This window comes from Vicia villosa, linkage group LG3 (assembly GCF_029867415.1).
Source record: "Vicia villosa cultivar HV-30 ecotype Madison, WI linkage group LG3, Vvil1.0, whole genome shotgun sequence".
Taxonomy (NCBI): domain Eukaryota; kingdom Viridiplantae; phylum Streptophyta; class Magnoliopsida; order Fabales; family Fabaceae; genus Vicia; species Vicia villosa.
Window position 1 is genome coordinate 197,348,018 of NC_081182.1, and position 9,933 is coordinate 197,357,950.

Sequence of the window (9,933 nt, forward strand, 5' to 3'; positions counted from 1 at the left end):
AAGTAAAAATCTAGATTTCACTAATAAAAATATAGAACCAGGGGGTGTGAATTGAATCAAATGGTGAAGTAAGCAAGCACTGGGCCCAGGGTGTTGGCCCAACAAGGTTTTTTTCTTATTGTTTCATAAATTATTTACAAAAAGGAACTATGGGATGTGGGGGTGTGTGATTAGTGATCAGGCCCAGGGGTGGTGTTTTTGCATTCAGCACTAGCACCCAAAAACAGGTGGTGCATGGGCCTCGATGGGGGAGTGTGGTCAATAGAAAATTTGGTGGAAGGCCCAACAGGTTTTGTGTACTGATCCAATTAAATGTTCTTTCAGAATAAGAATTAAAATAAAAAACAATTAATCAAAAAAACAAAAAGGAAGAATATTGAAAGGGATTAGGGTTCGTACATGGTTGTGGCGATTGGGATTTTCTTCTCAACCTCGCTCATAGCAACGGCGGCGAAACCATTCCAATTGATCCCTCTGTTTACCTCTCTGCTCACCTCTTCGTCTCCTTCTCTCGCTTTCGAATCTGCCCGACGCTCATGAACTCACTGTGGAATGGTTGCAGTTTGTGTGGAGGTCGATGCGACATCAAAGTTGTTGATTACGATAGTGATTGAACGCAATTTGGAGAAAACCTTCTTTGATTATGGATTGAAGATCGATTGGAAAAAAGTGAGTTCTTTTGGAGATTGAATGATTGGAGACGATTATAGTGAAGCACCGCGATTGGAGTGATAATGATGATGATTGAAGTTTGTTATGAATTCTTGGTGAGTCCCGATCCTTTCAAATTTCCTTTTTGTTTCCTGTTCTGAGGCCCTTATTCTTCTCTTCTGACTCTCTTCTTTTCTGTTGTTGATGATGAATGATTGGCGATTTATGAAGATGTGTATTGAAGCTTTGATGATGGTGAATAATGTTGAAGTTGCGGAAGTTTGTGTTGGGGTCAAGATTGGACGATGATTTCCTGATTTTGTTGAAGAGAGGATTGGAGAGATTGCCGATTCTGTTGGAAATTGAAGAAGGTGATTGAAGAGTGAGTGAAATCGATGGATATGGAAGAGAGAGAGGTTCTGTTTGATGGTTGAATCAAGGGTTGAGGAAGAATAAGATAGATTATGGATTGTGGAAGATGGTGGAGATAATTGGAGAAGGAGAATGATGAATTGAAGAAGAAGATTGAAGATGGAGGGAGAAGTGTTATGAAGATGAATGGTGAAGATGGAAATGGTGGAGGAATGGAAGTGAAGGGGGTGATGAAGAGAAGAGAGTGATGAAGTGAAGAGAGTGATGAAGTGAAGAGAGCAACAATGGTGGAAGAGATTCTGATTTATAGAAGTGAGTTTTCTTCTAATTTCTGTTGAACTCTTCTGATCTCTGTTATCAATCTCTTGCAATTGCTCTTCTGTTATGCTTACAACTGAATCGGTTAGTGAGATAATTCTGTTACCAATCTGTTATTTTCTATTAGGTTTTTGTTAGTTAGGGATGTTATGACAGTAATAGAATCGGTTAGGAGGTTAAGAGGTAGTTATTGGTTAGTTAGAAAACTGTTATAAGTTAGTTAGGAAGTTAGGGATTCAGTTAGAGTTCTGTTTTTTGGTTGAGACAGTTATGAATCCTGTTTTGGTGGTTATGTGGTTTATGACTTTGCTGGATTTTTTGTAGGTTTGAAACTGTTTGGAGTTTGGGGTGATTTATGCAGGGGCTGATATGTGGATTGATCTGGTTGTCATACCCTAAAATTTGCCCTCCTCTTTTCATTTCCAATAACTCAAGGCTCAGGGGTTCTTCTCAAGCAACTCTCTCCTAACCGAGGGTCTCAAAATTAGGGCTTGCAGGTTATCAGAGGAATTTGAGTGTCTAAAGTCTCAAATGGATCCCAATGTGGCTCACATGTATCAAGGGACCTCCATGTCAAAATTCAAGCTTATATTCCAAGAATTGCTCATTCAATGGCTCAGATGATCAATGATCGACTATGTTGACCTAAAAGTCAACTATAGTCAAAATACAGTCAAGCATCAAGATTTTTGGTCAACATCAGGTATGTGAGGCTATATCCATCAATTTATCGAAGGTTGATCATGATCCATTAATAAAAACTCAGAGATGAACAAATTTAAAGGCTCAAATTAGGGTTTTTTATAGGAGAAAGTCAACACAACTTTGACTGGGCATAACTCCCACATGGAGCATAAAAAATTCCCCAACCAAAGCCTATTCTCAAGGAAATTTCATCCTCTACAACTTTGATGTTGGGCCCAAAATCAAGAAATGCACCATTTGGGAGGTATGGACAAAAACATTTACATGTCCCTTTTAAAAGTCAATAAAAACACCTTTTGGGTCAAAGCTCATAACTTGAGCATGGAAGGTTCAATCAAGATGAAATCAAAAAGGGCATTTAGAGGACTCTTAGGGCTTTCTAAAAAGTCCTAGAATGCATTCATATGTTTAAAATTGAGGGAGATACGCATGGTTAAAGTTAGACGATTTTGAGAAGATGCATGAAAAACAAGTGAAGAGTTTGATATTTTTTAGTAATGGGCCTTAATGTTTGTTTTGACCACGTGATATTAAGTCCAAAAGAGGCCCAATGATCAATATATATTATTATGATATTTATTTATTTATATTTGATTTTTATAATTTAAAATTCAAATAAAATCAAATAAAAATCATAAAATAATTATATGATTGATACACCAAATTTGTCCCTTGATTTAAACCAATCCAATGGCTGAGATTAAAAGGAAAATATGCATAAAATAGTGTTGTGACTAAATTAAGAAAGATTGTATGCAAATCCTTTCAAATTTCCATGTCATCAAATAATCCAATCTCAAACCAAGATTAAAACCTAATTTCACTCTCATATAAAAGGAGAAGACCTAAAGATCAAGAGGGGGCGAAAGTTGGAGAGAAAAAAGCTAGGGTTTCTACATTCAAAATTTTCTCCAAAACTAGGGCATAAGGTTTCTTGATGTATAGCTGCTTGGAGCGAATTTAAAGCCTGCACTCATCTTCTGGAGGTTGGGAGGAACGATCCCAAGCCTTTACATCAGCATAAAATGTCACTGAATCATTCCCTTCAAAGGCTCCGGTGTTGGTAAAATTCTTGAATTCATTTTCCGATTTCCATGCATTATTAACGTGTTTTGTGTGTTTGTTCATGATCAGGGTCATATTTGGGCCAGATGCAACGTGCAATATGCAAGTTTAGAGACTTAGACCGCAATACACCATTAAAGGACCTCAAGGAGTTGTCATGGTCGAACCCGCCGATACAAAGCTTTTTAGTCGAAACTAACCCCACCGTTGCATCCGCAACCATCAAATTAGTATATCTGGGTTCTTTGTTTTTTTGTTTTTGCCAATTATCATAGGATTGCCAAAGTCTCCTCATCGGAGAAGAAGGAAGAGCCGCTACCGGCGGCGGCATGGAGTTGCAGGGTCAGCCAATGCACGCGTGGCCCATTCAGAATCTCCCATTGGGTGGTCAAAACTCCTTCATCTCTCTTGATACGCGTGGCTGGCATATACTGGGCGGTCAAAAGGTCTCTCCACTTACCTCCTTCGTGAGTGGCCACACTAAAGGCTACTGGGACCCACAGTTTGACCTGCGTGGAATTTGCCACTTGGGTGCCGTTTTCCTATTTCTTTGTTTCATTTGACTTTATGTACGACTAACCAATGTAGTTCACTTGGCCATGGGAAACACGCTGCATCCTTTGAAATCAGGGTTCGATTCCTGGTGGAGATTTTGTTTTTAATATGTTAATTTCTATAAGATTCAGCGCATCCAGACCTCTCATGCACACCATACACACTCAGTTATCACCATAAGATCTCCTATGACTCAAATCTAACGTACAGCAGCTGCATCCTTACCATGGGACTACAAGAGCATGCCACACAGGATTTCTATCCAGGTTTCTATATATTTATTTATTTACTTAATTATTAATATTAGATTAAATTGATATTTTAATTAGGTTTAATTCAATAATTTATTAGGATTAGGGTTTTCTAACTAACTTAGCTTTTAGCCAAACAATCTTAGAATTTTATTCGCTTCGATTAAATTAATTAATCGCGGTGGGTAATAATCGAATTGTTTAAATTAATTAAATTCAAATCATATAATTAATTTCTATTTGGTTAAACGGTTTCAACTATCTTATTAGTTGCGATGATTAACCTTTATTTTTTCCTCATTCTAATTCGTTATTCTTTTTAATCGAATTAATCGATTACGAGGGGTAACAATACAACTACTAATCTTTTAACTATGGTAATTGAATCAATCGATTATTGCGGTTAATGGTGACATACTAAAATCAGGGTTGTACGCCCACTCTTAAAACACTTGTCTTTTTAAAACCACAAATTTCAAACTATGGATTTTCATCCTTATTCAAAACTACGATAGGCCATTCAAAAAGCCTTCAAACATTCAAATTCAATTCTAAGGCGTACAACCTTGTCCCCGAACTACGTTGACTCTGATTCTCCATGAGGAGATACATAGGCACTTGGCAACAAGGCGAGTCCCCTTCCCTAAAATCTCAATTTTTCCCCTATTCAATTCCATAGCTATAAATCTTGCCATAAACCTTTATCTTTGAAATATTAGCCTTTAGGAAAGGGTTGAGGGTGCCTAACACCTTCCCTCGACCTGAATATAGTATCTTACCCTGATCTCTATACTGCGTAGGGTTTCCTATTCGCCCTTCAGAATAGGTGGCGACTCTAAACCTTCATTTTGAGGGCAGGTTGCTACACTGGTTATTGTTGCTGCTGATTGTATGTTGCAGAAGTTTTGAACTGGATTGCTCATGGCTTTTGTTTTTTTTTGCAGCAGGTGGAATTATGGTTGGAGGATGGTGTTCGTGATGTGAAGACGGCTGGAGTAAAGGGCTACAACGGTCACCCTTAGAGCTTGATGAAAGTGAGATGGTTTTGAAGACATGATGTAATAGGTTTAGGATTTTTGTGTAATTCAATTTTTGTGACAAATTGTATGGACATGTATTGTAATGGATTTGGATGAACACTTGAATGAAGCCTTTTTTTTTTGTAATATACTTTTGTTTTATGACGGACATTTGGATTTTGATGAGTTGTAGAGTTTTTTGAAAGGGAATTGTCTGAATGATTCATGAGTGAATATTGAAGTAGCTTTGAGACTTGTCATGGGGATTATGGATGAATTTAAATCTTTAAAGAACGAATCAACTCTTCGAACATCTGACTACCAACCATGAAATAAGTTCAATAAACCAATTGCTCACTAATTATTTAGAGAAATAAACTCTAAGCCATGAATTTCATTTGGTTATTTAATCAATGAACTATGAAAGCCATCTAACTAAGAACCAAAAACCGCCTTCTTTTCATCGAATAAATAAGCTTCATTCCAATATTCCTTTGGCCTCTTTATCATCACACGGAATAGGGAAATAAACCCTAATCCATGTTCTTGGAGAACTTTAGTTGAAGCAAACTTTGGGCTAAATTTTGGGGTGCAACAACGCCACATAAGCAATGTCACTTCGATCCCAAATTAGTTCGGATGTACTCGTCACAGATGAAACACCACGTAGGACTCATCCGACTCATCTGCGATGGACTTGTGCGAGTCTTTTGACGACAGGCACTTGGTGACTCACCGAGGGTGTGTAGTGCAGCCTAGGTAGACCGGTTGTTACTACTTCAGGATTCCTTGTACACGGGTACGGGTCAGCATACTTTTTGTGTGAATTGAGGACAGCTTCCGAGAGCAGAAAGGTAGGTAAACCCATAAGACCTGACCTCGAGGGTCGCGCTCGAAAGGAGGCAGGAAGGTAAACCCGGAAGATCTATTCTGGAGGAAATTGGTACTCGTGATTGTTTGTTGATCCCATTGGTTTGTTAAGGGACTTCCAATGTGGATTGTTTCCTTGTTATGTGTTTGTACATGGCCGTGAGGAAAACCCAAATTCTTGGTAAATCCGTTTGATTTCATGTACCCTGTAGAAGAGAGTGAACCCATAGGATATGAGAACTCACTGAGATTTAGTAATCTCACCCCAATCATCTTATCTTTTTCAGGTGCAGTTTAGTAGCGTAGCAGGTTCGGATTGAAGATTTAGAAATGGTGTTGGCTCGAAGACCTTACCAGATCTTATTTTTTCCGCTGTGCTGATTCATTCAAGACACATGTTTTATAATTCTTATTAGAATTTCATGTTTTATTTTATATGGATCATCTTGTAACTTTGGCTTTTGTATATACTCAATATCAATTTTAACGTTTCATGCATAATATACTAGTCAGTTATGTATGGGGTGTAACATTTAGGGCTATTACTTTTAAATAAAAATTAAAAGATATCTTATAAATTGATAATATATTATAATTTATACTTAAATTATAAAATATATATTATTAAATCAAATATATGAGTGTGGATTCAAATCTACGAGATCCCACTTATTCATCTTTAAAAAGTGAATTTCAGTCCCTAGACAACTTGAAAAAAAATAGTTATCTAGTTCTCTATACTTAACAATTATTATAATAAAAATTAGGATACTATTATCTTTTTGAATAAAAATAGTTTAAAATATTGTTAATTTACTATAAATAATTGTTATGTATTTTGATACAAAGGCGAGTTGTAAAAGCTAAAAAACAAACAAATTAAACATGAAAACTCGAGGATAGTTCCCCAAATAAACAAGAATTATGGATTGCAAGAATCTCCAATGGACATCTTTCATAAATCATCGTTCGGGTATTATGATGGATTCTCATTCTTTCCAATGCATTGACGCTTCTATCGAGTTCTCTGTAAATGTGTTAAATTCTAACCTCGCTGTCCCTATTGAGGAGTAAAATAATCTGTTGAAATGTGGCCTTGTCCAACTTTAATTTAAAATCATTCTTGTTGATGTCTTTATAAACCTCCTTGTATCTATTTGAAGATTAACCTTCATGTGTTCTCAATCATAAACAATATGTAAAGCAAGATCAATTCTTCTCAATTCCACCCCAATCACCGTGTTTGAGAGGATGCTTTAGTTATATTCCTATTTATTTCCATTATCGGATAGTCAAGTCCATCAAACAATAATGATTGAATTTGCATATTTATTCATTTAATCGCTTATGCTTGATTGGTCAATGGACATTAGTTGTCATCATCAAAAGTTTATATCATTGTTAAAAACATATCACTTTCAAAGAAAGGTTCCGCGGACGCAGTTTAATAACAGGGGATCATGATCCATCATACGTAGTAGTTTATAATAATCATGAAAAGTAATCACTAGATTTAATGACAAGGTAGAGATATATTGGCTTCTAAATTTTTTTAGTGATGTGGTTACCACGTGTTATTTTAAGTAGTTATATTTAATAAAAAAATAAAATTGAAATATTAAAAAATAATTTAATATTTTAAAAAATTATAAATAATCTTACGCGTTGGATTTAATTGAAATAAACTGAGTGTATAAAATAATTTTATACAGTTAACTATTCATAAACGTTTGATGTTATAATCAATTTAAATTTTAATTTAACTATTTATAAAGTAATACAAACAGAAACAAATAATGATAATTAATTGATAATGATAATGAATTTCCAGTGTCAAACTTTTTATGCCGAAAGTGCACATAGTTATTAAACTCTTTTACATTATGAGTTTATTCATACATATTGATTACATCTCAGTATTCAACTTAATTTAAAATTGGGGGTATTATACTATTGGAAGATGGTGGAGAAAAACACCAACACGTCCCGCCAAGACATCGTCCTTTCTCTTTACCACAGAACTGCTGACAATGTTCATCGGTTTTACACGGATACTTGTTTTCGAATGCCAAGGAAATTTCTACATTTTCAACCAAAATATGTGGGTATGATATTAGTGTTTAATGCAAAACTGAAATATTTAAAGTGTAAACTAATATATGAAAGTTAAAAATTATAACATGAGGATATACAATTTAATCACTTAGTTCATTTGTTTCATACCTGTTGTTAAAATGAGAAAAGCCAATAGAAATAACATTGTAACTGCAAAACTCCTTAAAGTTGTCATTTTCAACTTTTACATATAAGATACTATAATATTTTATACGAGTCTATTTATATACGCATATTGTGATGTGATAATGCTCTTATATCTATAAATAATATTTTTTGTAATAAATTATAAAAAAAATTATTTTTAATATTTATTGAATAATTAATGTATTTGATTGATAAATCAAATACATTTAATATTCAATAAATATAAAAATAATATTTATTTATAATTTATTATGGAAAGAATATATTAATAAACTATATTACTATACAATGTTTACCCAATAATCCTATAACTAGTAATTGGAAATAGTTACCAAATTCTCCATATATGAAGCATATAAATCATTATAAAATAGAATAAGAAAATTTTTATGTTTTTAAGTAAACATATTTAAAATAATAATAATTTACTTTTAATAGATGCTATGTTCTTATCACAACCATTGAATAATTTAATATTTTTCATAATAAATTATAAAAAAAATTATTTTTAATATTTATTGAATAATTAATGTATTTGATTGATAAATCAAATACATTTAATATTTAATAAATATAAAAAATTATATTTATTTATAATTTATTATGGAAAGAATATATTAATAAACTATATTACTATACAATGTTTACCCAATAATTCTATAACTAGTAATAGGAAGTAGTTACCAAATTCTCCATATATGAAGCATATAAATCATTATAAAATAGAATAAGAAAATTGTTATGTTTTTAAGTAAACATATTTAAAATAATAATAATTTACTTTTAATAGATGCTATGTTCTTATCACAACCATTGAAAATCCTTCTTTTTATATTCCTCTACTATTTTATCATTTAATCACATATGGTATTAAATATTAATAATAAATTTTAATTGTTAAATTTATGGATTACCATTTTTTATCATTTTTATCCACTGCTTATTAAATTAAATAAAAAATAAATTTGTCTAGAAAATACTAATTAATACCTTCTCTATATTATATTTAAAAATTATTTTTTCCAAAAAACATTAAAAATTATAATATTTTATTCAAATTATTTTAATTTAATATTTATTGTTTCAATATTAAATACCCTTTTTCTAAATCAATACAAATCATTTTTATTTTTTTTATTACTCTCTCCATATTGTATATAAAAGTTTTAAAAAACTTAGCGCAAAAAAAATATATTTTGATTTTTTTAAACATCCATAAAATACATTTATAACAATTTATCTCCGTCTAAATAAATTGTGTAAAATTTGTGGGTTTTCTTACATCAAATCAATCATAGTTTTGCGGCTCTTATTTTTAAATAAAGAATTAAAAGACTTAAAGACATATTATAAATTAATATTATTTATTTATTTATATTTAATTTAAAAAATAATAATTTTTCATATAAATATGGGGATGCGGGTTCGAATTTGCGACATCCCTCTTAGTCACCTTTCAAAGGTAAATAATTTGACAAATTAAAATTAATAACTTAATTATCTATACTAAAAAATTATTATAATAAGAATAAGAACAATATTATGTTTTTTAATAAAAATATTTTAAAATAATGTTAATTTTTTAAGAACAATTGTGATGTTTTTTTTAAAGAGGGGGTTATAAAAGCTCAAAAAAAAAACTAACTAAACAAGAAAAACTCGGGGATAGTCTCCCCATATAAATCATAATTATAGATTGGAAGAATCTCCCATGAACATTTTTTCCAAAATCATTTTTCCTGTAATATGATAGAGGCTCTGATATTCCAATGCATGAGCGCTTCTATTGATTTCGATGTAAAAATATTAAATTCAAACCTTCATGTCCCTATTGAGGAGTAAAATAATCTCTTGAAGGGTGGCCT

The 9,933-nt window shown here is 32.3% G+C and overlaps 1 long non-coding RNA gene across 2 annotated transcripts; it reads left to right on the forward strand.

The window, feature by feature from the left end:
* The first annotated feature begins 376 nt into the window (after positions 1-376).
* Positions 377-5,067, forward strand: LOC131657089 (uncharacterized). 2 transcript variants are annotated; one of them, XR_009300469.1, is made up of 3 exons: positions 377-767; positions 883-1,335; positions 4,862-5,067. It is a non-coding gene; the product is annotated as an uncharacterized LOC131657089 (long non-coding RNA). The 2 variants fall into 2 exon arrangements; XR_009300470.1 differs by having other exon boundaries at positions 4,865-5,067.
* Positions 5,068-9,933: the final 4,866 nt, after the last annotated feature.